Source organism: Phalacrocorax carbo, chromosome 1 (assembly GCF_963921805.1).
Source record: "Phalacrocorax carbo chromosome 1, bPhaCar2.1, whole genome shotgun sequence".
NCBI classification, from domain to species: Eukaryota; Metazoa; Chordata; class Aves; order Suliformes; family Phalacrocoracidae; genus Phalacrocorax; species Phalacrocorax carbo.
Genome location: NC_087513.1, coordinates 193,604,532 through 193,625,944, shown reverse-complemented (window position 1 = coordinate 193,625,944; position 21,413 = coordinate 193,604,532). Strand labels below are relative to the sequence as shown.

Sequence of the window (21,413 nt, the reverse complement as noted above, 5' to 3'; positions counted from 1 at the left end):
TCTTTGTATATACCACAGCTAGAGAAGGGAATTGGTTCATTTATCAGTACTGGCATAGTTCTACTGAGAAAAGCTGGGCAGTGTAAATGATGGCAGGTCTGAATCTTCCTATGACTTACACATACCTTATTACTTCTCTGGAAAGTATTATGACCTACTTAAGCTAACCTGTGGATATGTTATATGTACATTTTTCTACGGCATTTGATTTGGTACTTCTTTAAATTTACATTGTATGCCATAAAGACTATACACAGTACTTTTAAAAAACCTGTCTTTCAAATCTTTATTTATAGTTGATAATTGAGGTGAGTTTTAACTATGTGCGAGAGTTAAGAATTCTATAGATTCAAAGCTTTTTGTAGTTTTTTTAAGCATTTGGATCATGTAAAATTTTCCCTTATTAAGTATCCTCTGCAGTCCTACTGCTTTCCAGGGTGTCCAAAATTGATGGGATATTAGCAAATAATGAAGTTGAATCAGTATTACAGCATGATAGTCATATATGAATTGCCTAGTTAAGTGCTCATGGTACAACAAAATGTATCTTTAATGCTGCTACATAGAAGGTAATATGAGGACACATTGTAGGGTTACAAATACAAAACTCTTCAGGGTAGTAACTTGAAGGAAAGCCAAAGGGCTATTTAATAAGCTTGTTCAGCTTGGCTGTCAGCGCAATGCTAAAATGTTGTGGTACGAAAATATTGTATCCAATGCCTTTATATCTCCACTTAACAATGAGGTATAAATGAAGGAGGGAGTTCAAAAACGGCCTGTGGAATTTTTCAAGGTCTGGAGGGGGAAAAAACAACAAAACTTTTACACTGTGAGGCCTAAAGAGTTCAGTCATGTAAATTTGTAGAACAGAAATTTGCAAGATGAGTTGCTCATCATCCACAGATTCTTGTCTCTTAAAAAGCCATCTCAAAGCAAGGAGTTTCTTTGTAAATAAAGGCAACTGGAAGTTGAAGCTGAACTAGCTCCATCCAAACCCAGATTTTCTCACAAGAAGGGAATATTGTCATTGAAATAGATTAATTGTAGCATCTCCTACCAAGGAAGGAGGAATATTCCTATCTGTGTGGAACAGGCACTCCCAAAAGCTAACTGTAACCTTGCCGCTATTTGGTATAGTTACTGGAGAGGCAGAGGTGATTCCCAGCCCTGAATCAATGGCTCCGTCCGTTGGCTGTAAAAGAGGTACAGGAACCAGGCTCTCAGGCTGGAGTTAGGCTTTGTGGTTTAATTGCTACAAGTCCCCAGTACTTCCCAAAAGCCTATCTTAGTTAGCAGGAATAACTCTGCAGCCTTCTGTATACAGTTGGTCCAGATGACTCTCACTTACACCTACCTCTTGTGTTTTATGTTCCTCTGCTATATTCTTTCCTGTGCAAGTGGATGTGTCCTGCTTGTTAGACTTGAGAAACATACCTGGGAATCTCACCTCTGCTGAAATCTGATCTGAACTTCACCCACTTCTCTATGTGTAGGTACCTAGGGGATCTCAGGTTATTTGGGTCCCCTTGGGACCCCCTATTAGTTTCCACCTTCCCCTAAAATATTTATTACATTTGCACACTATGCTGAAAGACCTGTTTCCCTAATACTCTGCTATCTGGAGTCAAGACCTGGAAGGATAGACCCAAATAATTTTCTCCACCTAAGAAAGATAGAAATGATATGACCGGTGGTGTAAAGTGCCATGAGTAGGTTTTTCACTTCCGTAGCTGAAAGTTGTTCTCAGATGCAGAGTCGCTTTATCAACTAATTTATAGTGCTAACATGACAGTAGTGCTTAACTACAAAAAATGTAAGGGTAATGATTCCTAACACAAACCGATTGAAGGACCTATCTTACTGATATATGTCTTCCTGAAAATAATTAGTTTCTATAGTATTACCACTTTTTCTTGGGTGTTTGCATAATTACAGAAGTGTTCAGGAATGTATTTTTCATCTCTGCCTGTCCTAGAGACTGGTAACAACTTGACTTCCCAGAGATAAGCCAGATCATGGTATTCTATGCTATCACAGGCATTAGTTCTTCAAATTCTTCTTGAAACTAATCTGAAATGTCAGGAAATTATAGTTTATCCAAGTTGTCTGAGGATAATGCTACAGGGCTGCACAGTCTGTGCTTGAGTATCTTTGAATCTAGATTAATTTCAGGGTTATCATCCTGAGTCATAAAAGCCCGAAGTGGCCCACAGTCCAGCTGAAAAATTTATTGCTCCTCAGTATTTTGCCAGTTGTCTTACTTTGGGGTTTATAAAGCCTGGAGCTGAACTTGCAAGAAGCAGGAGGGCGATAGTGTTCGTGCACCTCCCTGGACTGTGGAATGAATTACTGGAAGAGTTCAGTGGGAGTCTCGCTGTGTTTTGGGAGTGTTCCAGGATTTATCTCCCTTGGCAAGCTTTTTTTCTCTCTAACTACGCTCTTAATTGACTTTGTGTGAACTAAATTCCCCAGTTCTGAAGCTCTGTATAGAGATAGCAGTAGAAGACAGTAAGGAGTAGAAGGGTGTTTCCTTTTCTTGAGAGAGCCCATACGCGTGTTGATTAATGTTCACAGTCAGTGGGCAAACAGGTGTCTTAAAATGTGTGCTTGCTACACTGAGTGTCTGACTTAAACTAGGTTATCACACAGTTTCATTTAACACTAACACTCTTTTTTTTCTCAGTTTTTCTCATGTATTGCTAGTCAGAATAAGGTTGTGTCATCTTAGTTTAAAATTTACCAGTTGCACAGCTGACACTCGGAAAAATAACTCTCTTTGTTTGTTCTATTGTTGCAAGAGTGATCTTTATTTCTGATTTTCATTGCTACAATAGTGTGTGTACATATATGGTGTTTATCTGCCGAGCCTTGGGCCATCGCAACTGTGTGCAGGGACACACTTTCAGCAACACAATCCCTAAAGGGAGCATCTGTTAAACACATGATGTCCTTTGTCATTTTCCCTGTATACAGCACTTGCAGAGGGGACACAACTTCTCTCTTCTGCTAATATTGTTTTGAATACATCTACTGTCATTCTTGCAAATTAACTATTGTCAAATTAGTCTAAATTGTAGTTAACTCAGGCCAGTATATAGTTGCAAAGAATCTCATCCAAATTTTCAAATGTTTTTCTAATTTGTTCTTGTTCTGATTGTATTAATAGTAGCTGTGACCACTGAGGGTCCTAATATGAATAATCATTGGGAAATTGAATAATCAGTTTACTTCTGTATGGTTTTATGAGCCACATTAAAGCATATATAAATATATATATTAAAAAATGCACAGGTACATTCACTTGAATCTAACATTGGAATGCAGGCTATATAAACCGTGTCAGGTTTGCACCAGTGTAATATAGCATGATGTTTTTCCAGTCCTGTCCAGGAACAATGTTTCAGGCATGATTTGGATGCCACCTTGTCATGCAGCTGAAGCTTTAAAAAGTCAGAAGAAAATAATTGGTAAAATTGGGAGCTTTTAATGGCATTGTTTAAAAAGGCAGTGCTTTTTAACTAGTTAGGTTCTCATACATCTTCAGGAAACAAGGTGGAGGAAAGAGAATCTCAAAATATATCTGACTTCAAGTTAGTCTGTATAGGGAATCTTATTCTTCCTTTCATGTTTTGTGGGTTTTTTCCCCTTTTTCAGTCTTTAGGCACTTGTAATTTCTCACTTACCTTAAAGCTTGCTTTAGGGGTCAGCCACTGCTTGTGCTTGCCCAGCAGTGCTTACTGTTGCTCGGGGCAGCACTGTGTCGGTTGCTTGCTGTTGGCCACTGCTTCCTGTGGTTTGGAGACGGTGAATTTCCTCACATCCTTTCCTTTTCCCTATTTTTTACAGATCTTTTACACTCTTGTATCTTGGAGTATGCAGAAAAAAACAGCCAACCAAACAAAAACCCCAAAAAACCCCAACATGTAGATTTACTATTCAGGTAGCTGTTACTTTCCTTGCTTGCATTCTGTCTTTCCATGACAATGTAAGAGGGACTCCAGACTGCTTCTAAATCCACATTTCTGAACATGTGTAGATAAACTTTCCCTCAGCCCCTCTCATTTTACCCAGCAAGGCTTTGCTTACTTCAGATGAGAGAGGGGCGCAGAGAGAGGGAGAGATTTTGTTTGCAATGTGGAATTCAAATTTGGGAGCACTGCAAAGCATGAGTAATCAGCTTGTCTGATTCAGGTGCAGATGCTAAGAAAGGTGACAGAACTCTTTTAAGCCTGTGCACAGAAAAATGCTTATTTTACAAAAGAAGTATCCTACTGTATTGCAGTTTTAGGTGCAATAAGTGGGTCTTATTAATTGTGTTCAAATGCAAAATAAGTATTTATAATAAAACTACAGAAGTTTAATATTGTACAATTAAACACATACAAATCAGGTGTGGGATATTTCTATCCATATCTGGAGGTTTTAAAGATAGTTCACACATCCATGCTTTACAATGCTGTAGCAATATCATATTGGTTCTTGTACACTGCTGCTGGGTACAAGCGGGGCGTCTGAGCTGAAACTCATGTCCTCAGGGTTGTGCCTCAATCAGACATTCAAAGTAGCTGGTAAGGCTGTGTTCTGGTGTTTCTAGAGCTCTCGCCTCAGGTAGAAACCTTCATTTTCTTATAGATCGCTCCCACACTTGGGACAGTTTTGTAAGTAGTTCTGTGGAAGCTAAAACACAGCCAAATATATAGGGAGCAAATTGAGTATTTCCCTAATACTAGAGAGCGAATAAAATTAAGTCAAAGTGTATATAAATCTGTATGTTACAATTCCCATGGAAGGGGATGCACTGAAAGGATGCCAGACAAATAACTTTAAACCTATTTCTGTGTGCCAAACATCAAGAATACGCACGTGGTTCTGACTGCCCTGTGAGTGTGACAGCTAGGAAGGAGGATGGTGTGCTGACTGATGGAGATGGAATGCATCTGTCATCTTAGATGAAAATTTAAGATGCTTTTGTAAAGACTACTTTATCTCTGGGGAAAACTGAAGGATAGGCTCACACCTTGCAGTTTGTGTGCTCCTTTGGCCAATACTGTTGCTTTAATAGATACCTTTGTGATTGCTAGATGAAACTGAAAGCACTAATTTAGAGAATCAATTGAATAAAATTACATTATGTTTCTATCACTGTTAGGGATCTGTCTACATTTATTGTATTGTTACTAAAACTCTAGAATTATCATAGCTAAATGCCTCTTTCCTATTCAGCACATCACACCATGCGTGAAAGTGAAGTGGGCTTTTGCAGGGAGAAGCTGGAAAGCTACAGGCTCAGCATATAATCAAGTGTCCTCTGAGCTGATATTGAACAAGAAAAATTTCTATGCTCCAATTCCTTTAATAGTAGTTATGAATACACATATTTCTGAAAACTAACAGTATGATTTGTGCCTCTGAATTTAGGCGTGGCCTGAGTACATGTATGAGATCCATCTGTCTTTACATATTTGTCTTGAATGGAAAATAAAGATAAAAACTATACCTGGCTGGTCAGACCACTGCACTTCTGAAAATGAGCAGGTGTCAGTGTTAAGAACAGTTTACCCCCAACATGAGGGTACAAATGAAGCTTAGACCAGCAGGAGCCTGGGGAGTAGTGCTTCCCGCTGTTCTGGAACCCAGTCTCACTAGAGCCAACAAAATTCTCCCCTATTTTTTTTTTTCCATCCCAAAAGCACAAATATTTTGAAAGCAAGTACAGCTCCTGGCCTGGATGACGTGTGGGATCATGACGGCCTTGATTCAGAGCTTAAGTGGTGCTGGAGAGAAGGCAATATGGATTCCTGAGATTTGGGCAGGTTTCACTCTGATCCAAACTGAAGTGGGAGTCAAATGGTCTGAATCTCACCCTTAATTTGTAATGGATGATACAAAATACGTTTCATTATGTGAATGTAGAAGTAATATCTAGACTCAGAAGAGGAAACAGATATTAAAGAGGCAACTATTACTGCTGGATTAAAAGACTGGTGATAGTTGTTACCTTCTTTTTATGTGCATGCACGATGACATGATACTCCCCAGGGGTTCAAGATCACATCCTTGTGACACACAGCCTGTTAAGACCTAAGGCATGGATATTCAGGGGGGATGTGATGGAAGTTAAATGACTGTGCTTTAAGCAGAGTTTGACGTTATAGGAAGATGTGGCAGGTGGGAAAAGATGAGAAATGAAATCTTCACAAGGGCTCAAGAGGACTGTATAGCAGAATTTTCTCTCCCTTCTTTTCAGTCTGGCACTTACTTCAAAGTGTTCTCTGATACACTGTTTTTTTGCAATGTAGGAAAGACATGCGAAACCTGATTTAGGCCTGTTCTATTACATTGCGTAGGGCAGGTTTACTGAAGGGTGAGATAAGTTTTGGCTGCCTTTCTCATTTCTTCACTAACAGAATTTCATGTAACACGAGCGATCCAGAGTCTCAGGCAAGGGACTATTTCTGCCACAGGGCAGCCCTATCTGTCTGTCTCACATCTCTCCAGCACTGTATTAGTAGAACTTAAATATATTGGAATTTTTAAAAGTCTGTATGTTATTAATAGACCACACGAAAAGCAGAATTTTCTTTACCCTTTAGTTTTTCTGATAAGGAAGGGAAGAAGAGTGGATTTCCTAAATCACTGGGATGACTTTGGACAGTGACCTCACTTAACAGCAAGTGTAGAACAAACTCTTTGTAACTGATGGAAACTTTCATTAAAGTGATCCTCTCTAAAAAATACTTTCAAGTTCCAAACGTTTTAAATTTTTTCCTGTAACATTTTTTTTACAGAAGCTGAAATGTGTTATTATTTCACAGATATGTGCTAACAAAATTTAGTTTATGTAAAATACTGAACACTCAGAAGTGGTTTTAAATAGAAAATCATCTCTGAATTCTGTAACCTTCATATTCATAGCTTGCTTGCAGTACTCACTTTCTACACAGAATGCAATAAGGAAAAACAGGGACATCTGCCATGTTTTATTCAGGACTAATACTACACTCTGCTAAATAAAATTCCTGCATAGCCTCTAGGTCTTTCTCTTAGTGCTGTATCCAGGGCATAAGCCTAATGCCACAGATTGCAGTGGTATAATAGCAAGCATGATTTTGTAATTGTGAGTGTTACTGTCATGCGATTCCGACAAGTTCCACCCTCGGCCTTTGATCTTTGGAAGATGCCCAGACTCTGGGCTGCCGCTTGGGCAAATCCGTGTGGCCTGACAGCTCTGAGGCTGCCTGCCAGGAGCCCCACCAGCCACCTGGGTTCCTGTGCTGTGCCTCTTTACACTGTACGCTGCCAGAAAAAGCCTGTTTCCAGGGTTTGCTGCTTTTTTGTTGGAGAAGGATCAGCTTTCAAGTCCTCATGTAGATAAGGCTATGACAGCTATCATGTAATGGGAACATCAGCGTGAAGTGAAATTATTACAAATGTACATTAGCATATGAATTGGTCTGATTATGAAATGCTGTGACATGAGTCAGCTTCCCCTCTTAATATGGGAAGTGCACATTATGGATCAAACAGTAAGGGACTAATATTGTCTTAGAACCAGATTACAGCTTTAACCATGTATTTTGTTTGTTGTTAGCAAACAGGAATATGACTATAAATTAAAGGTGCTTATCTTCTTTCAGCTGAAGGACAATGCAGTTGGAACACTTGGCCGAATCTCCTGTCAATATGCATCTATAAAAATCAACTCTGGAAAATATGTGTTTTCTCCTTTGTGTTTTACTTGTTTGTGTTTGACGGAGGCGAGGAATTGTTTGGGCTGAAAGCTTGTTTCTCTTTTCTGTGACTGTAATTCAATATTATCCATCACAAATGAAAACTTAAGTGTAGTGCATGATGTGACTAGCATCTACCACTCTGATTTAGCTTACTCTAAGGTCAGGTGTAGCCTGGCAACTAAGTACTAATTGCACTATTCTATGAGTCAAGTGTTTGCTACAAAGGTAGAAATTAATGTGAACCTAGAATGATCTCTCTGCTGTCTTTGAGAGTATGACCATGACTGGTTATTTGTTGACCTTTTCATAGAATCACAGAATGTCCTGAATTAGAAGGGACCTGCAAGGATCATCAGGTCCAACTCCTGTCCCTGCACAGGACAACTGTATCTCTGAGGGCATTGTCCAAGGGCTTCTTGAATATTGTCAGGCTTGGTGCTGTGACTGCCTCCCTGGGGAGCCTGTTCCAGGGCTCCACCACCCTCTGGGTGAAGAATCTTTTCCTAATATCCAGCCTAAACCTCCCCAGGCCCATCTTCCTGCCATTCCCTCAGGTCCTGTCATTGGTCACCAGAAAGAAGAGATCGGTGCCTGCCCCTCCTCCCCTTGTGAGGAAGCTGTAGACCGCAGCTTTTCCTCTTATACCCTCTTCTGAAAAATGATGCTTGACTAAAGACAGGTTTTTTGGATGCTAAGACTGTATCAAATTCAGGCTCTTTGCTTATAACAGCATTAGACTGGAAGAAATGGGTTAATTCAAGCAAAGAATGTGTCAGATGTTCACATCCTATGGATTAAACTACTAGGTTATTCCAGAAAATTAAACAAATCATTTTTGAGTAACAGTTGGAGAGTTTGAACAGCTGTATGTATTCCTCACTTTTTTGACTCCCTGTTTCTCTTCTTGAATTGTTTAAATTTCCTATTTGAGATGCAAAACAAAAGAGGTTAGAGACTTCATAGCACAGATACATTTGTAGGTCTATGACTGTTCTGCTATGCAAAGGGGATAAGACCTAGGTAATAAGTGCTTATGGGGAAAAAAACCAAAGGCAATGTTTTTGAAATAGGTACATACAGTCTCCTGAGCAAGCAGGTACCTAAGAATACTCAACTTAATTGTTATTGATCAACTTAATTTCTTTAAACAATTCTGACACCTGTAAAACCCACCCAAAATACAATAAGTAGCCTGAACATTGCCTTTGTAACCTTAGTTTTACAAATATTTTAACTAGGGGTAGCCTGGCACAGTCACTAAAAGAAACAATTCATATATCCCTGTCGTGGATGCTTAGTCCTGTCTTTTTGTCCCTTGTGACAGCATGTCTAAAACCAAATAAATAAATAACAGCTTAACTTAGGTTTTTGCCATGGTTTGCTGTGCCCCGATCGGATGGGGGAGAGAATTAGAAGGGCAAAAGTAAGAAAACTCATGGGTTGAGATGTGAACAATTTAATAACTGAAATAAAATAGAAGAAGAAAAAGAAGAAGAAATTGTACTGAAAAAGAAAGCAACAAAAAAAAGAGAGGAACAAAACCCAGGAAGAACAAGTGATGCAGCCACTCACCACCTGCAGACAAATGTCCAGCTAGTCCCTGTGCAGTGATCGCTGCTCCCTGGCCAACTCCCCCCCGTTCATATGCTGAGCATGACATCATATGTATGGAATATCCCTTTAGCCAGTTTGGGTCAGTTGTCCTGGCTGTGTCCCCTCCCAGCTTCTTGTGCACCAAGCAGACCATGGGGAGCTGAAAAGTCCTTGATTTAGTCTAAGCGCTATTAGCTATAACTAAAACATCAGTGTGTTATCAACATTATTCTCATACTAAATCCAAACCACAGCACTATACCAGCTACTGGGAAGAAAATTAACTCTATCCCAGCCAAAACCAGGACACTTACTCAACTCTTAATTATCATTTTAATCATCCTTTCAGATAAAAGGCTTGGTGAAGTGTAATTTCTTAAACTATGGTGTATCCTTCTAAAAAAAGTATTTAAATATTTCATTCTCCAGTCTCTGTTGCAATTTTCAATGATCTACTTATTTTTGCAAAATGCTTCAACCATTTGATTCTTGATTTCCTTCTGGATTCCTGGATGTATAAGAACCTTGTGGTTAATTGCATGTAAGTCAACAAGTTTATATTTCCACACACATCATGCTTGTGTTTTTTGTTGCGTTGTTTTTGGTTTGGGTTTTTTTTTTCTGTTTTTATTTCCATCTATAAAGGTGCAAAGCTTCCATCTGTAGGTAGAAAATAAGAGGTCTGAGAGGGATATTGTCGCTTCAACTTTGGTGGAGAAGAATCTCAATTTTTACAAAGAGTGTTTCTTTCTTCCTGTGCTCAATCTTAAAATCTTTTTTGAATGCTCAGTGCATCTGCTTGATTTTCTTCAGTCTTATAATTAATAATCAGCTCTTCCAAGTCCCTCTTCCTCCCTGCTCCCAGTTTTGTTCTTCATATTGTGCTGTAACTTATTCTGAGGTGGTCTCCTTGGGAGAAGACTGTCAATTTTTAAAATATGCCCCTCAAAGATGAGAAAATTCCCAATAGGAGTTACATAAACTAAATCACTGAAAAAGGCTACTAAAATGGCACTTAGGCACCTCATTCCAACAGCTTTCAGACCCTCAGCTTCTGTTCTACTGCTGCATATTCCTTTACTTTACCTGCTTAGTATTTTGAGTTTTCAGACCTAGTATTTGCCTGTCTTGATTTTTAGGTCTAAATGAATTTTCAAAGTATGCCTTCTAGAGTGGATCCTACAAAAGGCAATTGAGTGATGAGATGTTTGGGGTTTTCATTTGTCTTCTTCTGGATTTCCACCTGAAAGCCACTCAAGGGTCAACTGTTCTTAGATTCCCGCGTGCCGCCGCTGGGTTTCCAGCAAAAATCTAAAACATAGTTCCATACTAGCTGCTGCGAAGAAATTTAACTCTGTCCCAGCTGAAACCAGGACAGAACCCTTGGCAGGTCTCGCCCCCCCGTCTGAAAGAGTGTGATCACTGTTGCACCTTTGAGCATTGCAGCGGAGATTTTTCTTGCTGGAAATATTCCACTTGGCATGAATATTCATTGGGCTGCAGGAGATAAGATTGTTTAGTGCAGCAATTGTATCACTCAGCTAGAATATGGGACAGGCACTTTCAAGTCACTCTTCTAATGAATATTTAATTATTTATACATGTTGGAGTAGTTTCAGCAGGAAAAGTTAAGAGCTGTTTCCAGAATACCCTGTATCCTGGTGGTTAGGTCACTTACTGAAGATGCTGAAATTTTATTTAAAGCTTTGGCCAAATTTCAAGTTAAAGTACCTCAAGTGTAATTTCCTGCATTTAATATTTGTTATTTCTCAGTCTTCCCATGTTGTTCCAATATATATATTTTTGCTAAGATTTAAGCAATTTCTGTTGGTTTGAAAAGCATTTGATTCAGTTACTTTGGTTTAGTTGGACTGTCAGGAATGGACTGCATGTTTCTATATTGGTTCAGTCAAAGCTGAAAAAGCAAGTGGAGTTGGAAGAGAAGAGGAAGCAAGTAAAGCTCCTCTGACCTGTGGTGGGTTTTTTTTTAATAACTGGGAAAAAAAGTGGATGAGATCCACAGATTCTACAGATTTGAAGGACATGAAAGAAGTATTTTGACCTCTAATGATGAAGACCAATGCCTAGAGGAATCTTTAAAAAGTACCTGAGCAATTTAGATGTAGAATTCCCTTTAGTTATAACCTAATTCCTGCCACCTAACCTATTTTGGAATCCAGTGGGATTTTCAGAAGCTTATTTCTGCATATAAACAGAGCTCACAATCCTTTGAATACTCAGCAAGACCAGAAACAATCAGTTTGCTGCCTACAGTTAGTGTTCACTTGGTTTGAATCACTTTGGTTTAAATAACCAGTTTGTCTGAATGCAAGATACAATTTCTGCGACCAATGTATTTAAGATTGGATTATTAGTACGTAATTTCAGTTTCCAGCCAAATGTGATTTAATTTCCAGAGGAAGAAGACAAAATCTAGCAGACTCTTTGCATCTTTCTGCATTTCTAACACAATAAAGTATTTTAAAAGCTATACAGATATATATTAAGATACATAATTTCCCTCTTCCCTTCCAAAAGCATGTAGGTGAACAGTTTCTTGTCAGCAATAATAAAGGTTGTACTGAATTTCATACAAAAACTCTATTTTGAGCAGCCAATCTCTTGATCATTACACCATTCATACAGTACAACCTATCTTTAGGAAAGCAATTAAAGCATTCATGTTTTTTAGTGTTTTAAATGATTTGGAGAAATCAAGTTCTATCTGCGGGTGTTAAAATCAGTTTGCTTGAAGTATCCTTGGTTAAAACATTAGTTACTGACACTTTGAGTTACCACTCTCCTTATTCACTTTGCCATATTAAAACTTACTGTTATTTAACAGCAAAATGTATGTAGTTAGAAGGTTTGTTAGTTTAAATTTACTAATTTATTTTGTCTCATTTGTGATAGGAAAATTAGCAGGTTCATAGAAAATGTTAGGATTTGTCCTGTTTTTCTGAACATTTAAGAAGATCATATACTTGGGAGTCTCAAAAGATTTCACTGGGATAACTGGAACAAAACAGGAAAAGTACCTTGGCTTTTAGTTAAATGGAGAATTTACAGACCATCTTTGGCATACACCCCTTTAAATGGCTTAGTTATATTAGTCAGTACTTACATGGAAAGAAAATCAGTCTTGCTGGCAGATCTTTGATTCTGACTCCAGTAGGAAATAACATTATCGCTTCTTGAGGAAAGAAACCCCAAACTGATACTTGTGGCCATAACAACCTTTGTGCTTTGGACTATTTATCAATCTTTAAAATGTAACATTGTCAAAGGACAGGACTGTTCACATTGTACCTTTCCCCAGACAGGTCCCTAGGCTAGGGACGGGGTTGGTTTTCTTCTGTTTTTTGTTGTTTTTTTTTCTCTCCCTCCCTCTATTTTCTTTTTCTAAGGTTTAGCAACATTTGTTTAGCTTGCCAAGTTAAGTTATTAATGAACTGATCTGAGAAATGCTATTAATATTGGTATAATATAAACTATACTAGCCCTAGACAGTGCCTCAAATTAAATTGTATTTTTCCCTTTGCACAGATTATGCTGCTGAGCTCAGGTTTGTTTAACTTCCTAATTACCTCAAAACTTTCAGACGAATTATTTCAGCATGCCTCCTCCCTGTGCTGTTCACCGATGCAAGGAGGGGCGATGCAGTAACTCTACACCTGTTCCAGCACACGCCTATCACCTTGCTCAACTTCCCGAGCGAGTGTCGAGTGGAGCATGAGAACATCTGAGATTGCTTGGGTCTGTAACCACTAGTCCAAGTACTTCTGGAGGTTCGGTCTGGCTTTGCGCTGGGGTGGCTTCAACAGTTAGTGCTCTATAATGGCAGTTGATGACAGCAACTTATACTCTAGGACTAAGAGTAAACTGAATTCATATCACACTCATTATAAATCAACAAGACGGAGAAGCCTACCACCAGACATCCTGCTAGAAAATGATTTTAAAGGAAAGTTTCCAAGAAATATTAGGAATATAGAGCCTATACATCCAAGGCGCCCTAAGAAAAGACCTTCTATATTTTCAGGTAGGAAATGCTATGTTAATAGTATGTTGGTGCAGTGTCTTTTAGACCTTTTTTGGTAATATTTGAAGGATTCAGTAGCTGATTCCAGTCAGAATTTATTCTGCTTTAAAACCTAAGACAATCTTCACAGCTAGATTTAATCAAGACCATTTATGATAAATTGTCAGCCATTAGAGTTAAAGTGATGGAACCAGAAAGAGAGACTTTCTTCATATTTTTTATTTCATGGTGCTTGCTTGTGGATATTTTGTTTTAAATACTTAGCATTTAAAGAAAAACAGTTGTTTCTCTAGAGGTTTAAAGTGCATTTTCTTAACCCCACTTATAAGCAATGCAGTCAATAGCTGCAGTATAAGTATCTCTCTTGCTGAGCTAATACTGTATCTCATTGCTTTCCTGGAGGAGAGTGGTTTGGGGATACATGGACTTAGTGAGTCTGGCTGATTTTTTTTTTGTGTGTGTGTAGCCAGAAATTTACATCACTAAATACTCAAATGCATGCTTTGAATTCCTGGCTTGCACTGGAGCCTATAATGTCTGTAGTTAATAGTTCAGTTTAACTCTATAGTTGTTAAAAAGTAGGAACAAGGTGTAAGAGTGGATTTCAGTCAAGCTAATGGCAAGTCTGGATTATTTGGCTTTTTTTATTATTATTTGGAATATGCCTAAAAATAGGCAACAGATGAGCATGAGGGCAAAAGATTTGTTGCAAAACAATCAGGTCATCTTTACTAGGAGGACTTAAAAGGTTTTAAGGGGAGAAAAATCAATACCAGCTCATCCCTACTGAAACTGAAGATGTGTTTGTATGAGGCAATCAGAGGAAATTGAACCCTTTATAGAAACAAATATGTACTGTTTTTTTTTAAATTTGGGTATCTCTATTTCCAGGTGAAAATGAGGATTTTTAAATTTCTAGGGGGAAACAGTACAATCGTGCAGGTCTTTGAAGAGCTATGAAGTATATAAAAAAGGATTATTGCCTCCATTTTGCCTTTGTTAGGGTATTTGAAATATTTCATCACCATAGGAAATAAAGCTTTTTCCTTCTTCCTATTCTACTTCCCCAGCTTACAAAAATGCAAAAAGCCTTATCAGATCTTAAGTCAGGTGACTCAGACATGCCCAAGGCTCCTGTGCTTCCCAGTGCCTGAACAGGCTCTTCCTGAGGTGATGTGGTCCGTTGGTGACTGTCAAAGCACATTATTTTGGGCAGGATAGGCCCTCTGTATCTTATCCTTTCTCAGTTGCTGCTTTTTGTCTTCAAGCTACCTTTTCTGCTCCTTATTTACTTCTGGTTTTGGTTTTTTTCTCCTGTAACTTTTCACTTTTTTTTTCCCTGTACATCAACATTTGTGTTAGAAAAAGCATATTAAATAGCCTTGCGTTTGCTCTCTAACACCCATACTCTGTTGTGCCCACCCAGATTCCTCCTTTATTCTGTGATCTTTCTTTTTTTTAAATACAATCCTTCTTTCTCTCCATTCTCTTTGTACCCCCCCAAATTACTACACTAGCAGTAATACTCCATCATTTGTGCTGTGTCAGATATGAGCACTTTAATGTAGTTTGTGTGTCTGGAATGGCACCATTATGCTTGTGAAATCCCCTGCAGCTGTGTTACTGTACACTCAAGGGCACTTAACTCAAAGGAAATGCAAATTGCTTGCTATAAGCAATTGATGGACCATGATGGAAAGATGGGTGTAGTCTTTCATTTGGTAGGTCAGCAGTATACATGGGAGAAGCTTTATTTGATTTGCTTTTGAAAACAGGTTAACAGAGTAAGCTGAAGTCCTCTAGACCATTGTGTTCCGTGCTGTAAATGTAGGCTAGAATGGAAACAGAGCTGTGTCATAGAATCATGGAATAGGTTGCATTGGAAGGGACCTCTGAAGATCATATAGTCCAACCCCTCTGCTGTGGGCAGGGACACCTTCCACTAGATCAGGTTGCTCAAAGCCCCATCCAACCTGACCTTGGACAGTTTAGATAGATAGATAGATAGATAGATAGATAGATAGATAGATAGATAGATAGATAGATAGATAGATAGATAAAATATATACGTTGATATACTTGCTCTGCAGGGTTTTGGATCACTGCTGAAGCTCTCTGAAGAATGTGGTAGTTCATACTTCCTTGTTTCAGCCTAGTCATCTATTAATATAAATATTTTTAAAACTATATTTTTTTGACTCTTCAACCTTCTTATAGTCCCTGCATCTCTGCTTATTCTTTTATATCACCATGAACCTCTCCTAGTTTTAGGACATGCTTGCAGTGTAGTCTGAAGTCATGTACATCTTGTTTTCTTTCCTTTTATTCTATGTTAAAGAGCTTAGCTAATAAAATAGTGAATAGTGACACATCAAGGCATCTAGGTGCAGTGATCTGGGTCAGTTCATACACTGGGACTCTTTTTTTCAGACTTGGTGCAGACTCAGGCAGGCATCTTGCATGCGATAGGCTTGTTTTACAATTTTTTTCTCAACTGTGATAGGTAGAAGCTCACTCTTTAAAAATGAAAACTGAAACCTGAGGAGTGACATGTCTGTCTGTCGTGCCATTATGAAGTTAGTCATTCATATTAGGCATCATTGTCCAAACAATGGTATCACTGGGTTGTTGTGTTCATTCCCACATGGCAAGGGGACGACAGAAACTGTGACCGTGAGGACAAACCATGGCATTGCCAAAGGGATACACTGCACAGAGATACCTTTTTCTTCTTTCAACAAAGCGCTTCATTTATTCTTGTTCTTTAAATTTGAAATGTTTAGAGCTGTTGCATACTTCAGGGCTTGGTTAATATCAACTGCCAATACCTAAATTTTTGTTTTTACTATTTCATGGTTGCGCTTTTTTTTTTTTTTTGAAAACGATGATGCAGGCACAAGTGATCATAATCAACGTTATAAGGCCATTTATTGTCAATAGAGGGGTTCATCACCTTAATTAGTTGAGCTTAAACAGATCTTCTGACATGCCCTCAGCTCAGCATACTCTCATAGCCATGACTGAAACTTACTCTGGAAAGACCATACAGAAATGAACGGTGTCTTGTCTTAACCTGAAGATAAACCTGTGACTTGTTAATGAGAAAAGAAAGAATTGTAAAAAGACAGGCTTGACAACGAAGGGGCCTTAGGAGGCCATGTCTTTACAGAGGTGCCTAGGAAAGGTAAATTGAACTTACTGAAGTGGCATAAAATTAAAATGGATTAGCTAAACATTGTTAAACGTCTGTGCTGACTCATATTCAAAAGCACAACAGCCTGAAGAAAATTAGTCTATATTTATTAATTTTAATCTAGGGAAAACGTAGGATGATTTCAACTCATTTCTTTTTGGAAGAAAACTGCTGATATTGTTGTTTGAGTTTCTTCTTTATACATGGCAAACATGAGATTTTGGCCAGGATTGTTAATTTCCTGAAGAAAGCAAAATAAACAATACAGAAATTACAAAGGTCAAAATGCTAAAAATAGTATAACAGTTAAGTTAAACTTGGAAGCCATTTGTATTTTAAGCTGGGGAGGTTTGTTTCAGTAAGTACCATTGAAAATCCATTTCTAGAACTGTTATTAGTATGTTGTGGGCTTTTTTCTTCTCCTTCATTTTCATATGCAGGTAGCCTGTATTATTGTTGAATAATGCTGTTGACTGATAGGTCAGTTTTGAAGGATAGAAGGTGAGAAAAATACTTTGGATGTTCTGCCTTTCCCAGGACCAGGAACACCTCAATTTCATGGCCGTATGACTGTGACTAAGGCTTTGTCTTCACAGCCAAAATAAGCTTTATGTATTCTGTGGGACAACACATTATCTCTACTTTCGTAAAAGCATTCTGGTGTTGCTGTGAGTTAATGTAATGAAGGTCAGTGGTTAACAGTATTTTATACAGCTACTCGAAGTAAGAACATAGGTTGCTGGTCTGTGATTTTACGACAGAATAGCTAGTATTCTGTAACAAATTCACTGCTTTTTTTTTTCAGTGAAAATATTGTCGCAGTTAGAAGTCTTGAGGCACTCTCTCAAAGCATTTCTGGAGTTCAGACCAGCATACAGTCTAGCAAAGTCACTTTCTAAAATAAGTAAGTTGATTTGACACCATATTTGTGTATAAATTAAAATACTGAAAATAAGAAAAAAGGGGTTTGTATATAAGAAAAATATTTAAGAGCTATTCAACAGTGATATGAATAAATTATTTAATTTTTCATGAGACGTGGGGATAAATCAGCCAGTATGTGTGATTTTTTTTCTTTTGACTGGCTGCATTAGTTGGAAAGACTTGCCAAAATCTAATTACATTTAATAAGGATGCTTAAAATCATGGGTACAGTATGTGTCTTGATTCAAATGAGGTATAATGATCTGTGTTCAGTATTTTAATTTAGTGAAGATTTGAATATCCTACCTCTCTCTGAATAAATTGTACTGCATGGTAGTAATGTATATTTGTAATCTGCATAGGATAATTGCTGTTCAATTATGGTACCCCTAGTGTCACCTTGCACACTGAGGTTTGGTAGAATGGCTTGTGTTGGTGCAGCATTTTACAAGTAGAAGGGAAGGCAAGACTGGCTTGTCCCAAAGCTCTTTTTTTCCTTTCCTGACTTGAAAAAGTTGGCTTGGTTTCCCCTTAATGCTGTTAGCAAGACCTTCTGCTGATTGAAAATGTGGGGGAGAAGGGTACTGCATTTTTTTATTTGCTGTTCATATTTTAAAATGGCACGAGTTCTGTATGTTACTGCATTTTATTGAGCCTTATGTTAAGATATGCCACCGTGCTATGATATCGGTACATTGCTGATTGAGTGTGTGTCCAGCCATTGATCTGAGTGAGTGACCACTGATTTATTAATGGAAAGTATCAAATTGATAATGTCTTGCTTTTCTTTTGGCCTTCTGTATTTTTGTACTCACTCACATATTTCTACAGATATTACTTAATATACTCTTAATCATTTTAGTTTTTGAATTTTTTTTTTGAAGTGTCATTTTCTTCGCAAAGGATGGGTTGATGATTCAGAGAAAAGCTCTGGATTCTGCATTTTGAAGTCTGATATAATATATGCATGTTGTCAAACTTGTTTTCTTTTTGGGTTCGTTGGTATTTTAGGGACTGTGGAGATTGATTTCCTAATGTTCTTGTAGGCAAGTGATGAAGATGCTGCCTCATCTTTAAGTTGTATTTGGGACATAAGAAAGCTCTCTATGTACATCACAGAGTGACTTGAATGTGAAGATGAGGGAGGAAGATAGGGAGGAAGGTGAGGTTAAGATAGGGAAGGCTCCATCTGCTATAGTGACTTGGATTTTTGTTTTCTGATTTGTTGTTTGTTCATTTGTTTTTAAAACTGTTTAGTTGTCTCCTAGATTTGGATTGCCACCATCAGCTGTTAGAGATGTTAAGACTCTGCTTTAAAGCAGACTCCAGTGTTCAAGTGAACAAAATCCATTGCACTGACAGTAATATACCTCAAATCTTATGATGTATAAGAGTTTATAGACTTCACTGTGCTGAGAGACCTTGTGAAGCAATTATAGCCCTTGCTTCCTGATTGCAGCACAAATTTCTGTGCATGGTGCCAAAGAAATAGCACATGAAGAAGAACCTGGTTTGGTAACAGGGTCTGCCAGTTCGATCCTTTGGCTGTCTGCTGTGTCCTATCTAGTGGATAATGATTAAAATGTAGAGTGAAATCTTAAAACTTGTGCTGAATGCTCACCTTCTGGGAAACATAAAAGGCTCTTTTTTTTGTATAGTTATGTAATTTTCAAGAAGGAACATTGAATTAATATTCAACACTGGTTGTATGTCCAAAAAAGTATGTTAATATCAAATGTATTGAATTTTAAAATAGAAAATCAGGGTCCTAAGAAGCATTAGCAAAATAGGAACCATACAAAAATGTTTTAAAATTTTAAGAACAAGCCAGTCACTCTTTACATCAAATGGTAGTAGCCTTAACTACATTTCATGTGCAGTAAATCCATGAGGGTTTGTTGACATAATTTTTAAGTAAATCTTTCTTTGGCTGTCACGAGACAATATAATCTTTTATTCTCTGTATCTGATTTAAGATGCACCTTAAAGGGCAGACTGACTATAAAAATATGTCCATATTTGGCCCATAAAGAATAATTTTTGTACTAATGCATTAGAAAGATTGTCTGCAATAATTTTTTTCACAGAGTTGAGAAATACATATAATTTCATTACATGAAAGGCAGACATTACTTTTAAAGTCTTACAGTAGCGCATCTGCTGTAATCACAAGCTTAACAGTCAGGTAAAATGTTTTAAAAGAATTAGACTTAAAGGGTATCATAATGGCTTTGATTTAACCTTCTTCCGGATGTACATTTTGTTCCTCTTCTGAAGTGTAATCTTTGCATAAGCTAATGTAGTTAATGACATTTGATGTTCTCTTGACAGTCAGGTGGGTCCATGGGCTGCATATAAATAAATCAAAATATATTTCTTCTGTAGTGCTTGTTTACTTGTAGATATATTTGTAGGCTTGTTGGGTGCATTTGGTAGGTACCTGTTTTCCTTTCAGCTGTTTATACTTTACCTAGCCTTACATACTTAATAGAAGCAAGTTAAATCACCTGATAATCTCTGAAATAAAAATTGTGTTTTCTTCATTTTCATTTCTTTGCTCTCTCACTGTACCTGAATTTAAACAACAAAACCAACAAGTTTAGGAGTTTCTGAAAATACTTAATTTCAATAAGAATTTTTTTAAAATCAGTATTTTATTAATCTGTTTAAGTTCAGGCACTGTTTTGCCTGAAGACAGGTGTAGATAATAAAATTCATTTTAATTCAGAAAGGCTACCTAATGAAAACTCTTTGAACACAACTAGAGTTAGTGGGAAGATTTTTTTTGTACTGCTTCTCATGGTGAAAGATGCCCTGGTAGTGAAATGAAATCCTGATGGCACTTCTGGTAAACCAGCTGTAAGCAGAGAGATACTGAGTTCATATATTTAGTTTTTCATAAAGAACAAATTTCATCAGTGGTATCTTTCATTAATTCTCTTTATTGCTACTAATTACGTGGTTAATTTGGAATGTGATTTTTATTCATTTTGAGGATCGGATCATAAATTAGGAACCTGACTTGAGGAGCTCAGGATGGTCTTTATTATATCTGGGGTTTCTGGGAAGTTGATATTGCACAGTGCTTCACAAGGTGAGATAAATTTAAATTCTTCTTGTACAGGATATACTAAAGTCTAGCTGTGACATAATGTTGGAATGCAGTTTTATAATCAAATATGATTTTGAAGACCCAACAAATGTCTGTTCATGCTTTTTTATCATACACTTAAGCTGCACTTAAAATTTCATAAAATAAGAAAACTTTCCCATCCATTACTGGAAGACATTTATGTTTCCAGGAAAAAATTTCTGTAGACAAGCAATGTATATTGTGTGTGACACAATCTAATGGCTGCTCTTCCAAGGACCTGGCTGTGTAGTGGGGTTTTTGTTTCAGAACGGCTTGAGGGTATTGCTGTGACTTTCTGTGGGGTTTTGCCCTGTGTCTTTGGAGTTACTGTTTCTGCAATTTTACGGTGGCTGTAATGGCAACGTGCTTTAGCTGCAGAACACATTATTGTGCATCCCTGTGCTCACTTTTTGTGAATTATCTACACTTCCTAATAAACCTTTTCTGGCATAATTTGTGATGTAAACAATAAAGGGTTGGCAAATTAATTTTTAGTCATAATGTTTAGTCTGCATATTGGTAAGGAGATGGGCAGTCAACGAGTGTCATCTTTCTTATTGTAACCTCAGTTTTCCTGTGTTTCCTACTTTGTTTAGTATCTTTAAACTAATCAATCTCTTGCCAGCCTGTCTGTTCTCTCCTGTTCTTCTTATGCAAGCCAGAGAAATCCCTCTCTAGCAAAGCTGCTCCACTTCTGCCCCATTTTGCTTGGACGAACCTGCAGCATCCCCTAACAATTCTCAGGCACAGTTCTGAAGCTGGCAAGAGATGAAGAATTGAGGGAGAGTTGGATGT

At 37.7% G+C, this 21,413-nt stretch overlaps 1 protein-coding gene across 2 annotated transcripts in view; it reads left to right on the top strand.

The window, feature by feature from the left end:
* FRY (FRY microtubule binding protein) overlaps window positions 1-21,413 on the top strand; it is a 221,354-nt gene that overhangs the window by 5,105 nt on the left and 194,836 nt on the right. The window contains exon 1 of one of the 2 annotated variants that reach the window (XM_064441052.1): window positions 17,381-17,465. The exons of the other annotated variant lie outside the window; for it this stretch is intronic. The gene's annotated coding sequence lies outside the window, so the exon portion shown is untranslated. Of the gene's footprint in view, window positions 1-17,380; window positions 17,466-21,413 lie in introns of those variants that run through there. 2 annotated transcript variants of the gene reach the window in all.